The following is a 2,806-nucleotide window of genomic DNA, read 5'->3' as shown; positions in this document are numbered from 1 at the left end:
GCTCCAGTGAAAGGTTCCTCCCTGTCCCCTCTAACACAGTAAGTGCAAATTCAGGAGAAGGGTGATAGTATGATTTTGAAACTAGAAACTCCTCCACAGGATATCTGTCGAGTGTGTTTTCTTCCAGGACACCCACTCAACTGTGAGTGAGGGTCTTTTTCCTATCTCCTGCTTCTCTCTTCCTTGTAGTTCTGATTACTGTTTGCAGGTCATTTCCTCATTTCTATTTGTATGAGCATTTCTTCTTCCTTTTGTTGTCTGCCTCCTTCAAGGTCTTGCTTTCTTCCTTTTGCTGCAAAGGGGCAGGGGTTGAGCATATTCTTTGTAGTGTTTCCTTTCTTCTCACTCTTTCTTCTAGTCCTCTTCCTTTTATCTATTTTTCCCTTTTTCTTTTCTGTCTCATTATTTTTTTTCCTTTCCTCTTTTCTTCTCTTCTCTGGAGATTTCAGGGTTCAGTGATGAGTTTCTGGGCTGAAGAATGATATAAAGCAGAAAGACAAAGCATAAGTGGGGAGAGGTGCAGGTGAAGGGGAGAAAGGAGAGGGCTGAAAAGAGACATGGAATCAACATGTCCCCAAAAGAACATTATACAGACAAGGTGACTTCTTTCTAGAAAGACAATGAAGCCATTAATTAAACAGAGAAATAAATTTAGAAAGCAGGAAGTGACCATGTGAGATGTTAGGATAGTTTATTGAGTTGTTTTCACATTACAATTAATAATTCAACAATATTTACTGAGGACGTAATATATGCCAGGCAATTTTCTTAGAGCTACGTATTCTGCCATGAGCAAAAGTGGCATTAGAAATACAGGTTCTCACTGGTAAAGCAGAGAACAAATCCATATGAGTTAAATGTGGTATGCCTGGTGGTGTTAAGTACTCTGAGAAATATAAGGCAAAGAAGGAATAGGTAAGAAAGTATTTGAACTCCAAATGGGTTTTGAGGAAGTCCTGATTGGGAATGTGAGGATGATGTGAGGGAACAATGTGGACCATACCTGGAAAGAGCTTTCCATGAAGAAGTAGGAGAAAGTGCCGAGGGCCCTGAGGCTGGTATCTGTCTGTTGTGTAGGAAGAACCCAAGCAGGGGCTGGTGGGCCATGAACTGGAGGAGTCAAGGGCATTTCAGGGATAGCAGAAGAAAAGGAGGTCTTGGTGGTGATGGAAGGCTGGCCAAAAAAGTCTGGCTTTAGTCTGGAAGCATTTTAGCTCCAGAGATGGGTTCACTCCAGTGCTAAGTGGCAAATAGACTAGTGTGGGAGCAAGGGTGGAATGGAGGGCAAGTTCACTTATGGGCCATTGTTATCATCCAGAAAAGCAGCAATAGTGAGGTGGTCAAATGGAAGTTGGCAGGAGTAAAAAGTGGTCAGGAGTGAAAAGCCAGCAGAAGTTTCTTATGGTTGGGATGTGAGAGAGAAGGAAAGGATTCAGGATGACCTATGCATTATGTTCTGAGCAACTAGAAAGAACTGATATTAATTAAGTTGAGAAATTTAGAACAGATGTTTTTCCAGTGGAGACCAAGAGTGCAGTTTGATCACTTCAGGTGGGAAAAGACCAAGGGCATTCAAGTGGAAATGCTAAGTATGTAATGAGTATAAGAATCAGAGTTATTTTGAGCCATTCAGGATAGGGAGAGAAACGTCATTAGTGACCAACATAGCATGTTAGTACTAGTTACGTTTGCAGAAACCTTTCCTGGGAAGCTCCATATAAAGTTTCATTGAGGCTCATAGGAAAGCAGTGGTGGAGGAGTGTGACTATCTTCCTGCAATAGAGGGTGTAAATGCTGGGAAAAGTCCACAGTTAGTGGTGACACAACTGTGTCTTGAACTCAGGACTCCAGATGTCCTTTATGGTTTTCCATTTAAATTGCGGTTTATGCAAAAACAATTTTTTTTTCCTAGGGAGAGCACTGTGCTGTAAATGTGCTATAAACATTTCTGATGAGACATAGAAGTGTGAAAATTGTCAGAGGTGATGAGAGAGAGAGAGAATGCATGCAGCTGGAACACTGGGTGGCTCAGTTGGTTAAGCATCTGGCTCTTGATTTCAGCTCAGGTATGACCTCACAGTTTGTGAGCTCAACCCCCACATGGGGTTCTGCACTGACATTGCAGAGCCTGCTTGGGATTCTCTCTTTCCCTCTCTCTCTCTTCCCCTCCCCTGCTTGTGCTCTCTCTCTCTCTCTCTCTCTCTCTCTCTCTCTCTCTCTCTCTCTCTCAAAATAAATAAACTCAAAAAAAAAAAAGAAACAAACAAAGAAAAGAAAAGAAAATGCATGCAGCTGAAGGCCTCTACACACAGAAGGTAGGGCTGGACCTCCTCAGAACAGGAGGAACTTCGCTGTAAAGTCTGAGGGAACTGGTTTCTTCTGCTGGTTGGGGATCCTACATCTGACATAGTATTTAAGGTAGTATTTAAAGGCTGTAGGAACAACAATTTACTCCTATAGAACCCTCCCCCTGCACCACCACCATGGATGCACATACACTACAACAGGGAGTTTTAGTGTTGAAAACACAAATCCTCAGGCATGAATCAGGATGCTTCCCCCTATAGAAACAAGTTCACATAGTCAACATCCTTGGCTATAGATCTAAGCAGGTCCATCCTAGCATAGGAAATCACCCCATCTTCACACAGAGAGATTGTCCTATAAGGTCTCTGCATTTTCTCTTTGCAGGGAGGTAAAGTAGAAATGAATACATCCTTCACAAATGTATCCTCGATATTACTATCATGCATTTGTTGAGAACATCTTTGTTGTTTGTAAATACCTGATAATATTTCTTTCTATC

The sequence above is a fragment of the Suricata suricatta genome, chromosome 6, assembly GCF_006229205.1.
Source record: "Suricata suricatta isolate VVHF042 chromosome 6, meerkat_22Aug2017_6uvM2_HiC, whole genome shotgun sequence".
Lineage (NCBI taxonomy): Eukaryota > Metazoa > Chordata > Mammalia > Carnivora > Herpestidae > Suricata > Suricata suricatta.
This window is presented reverse-complemented; position numbering follows the sequence as displayed.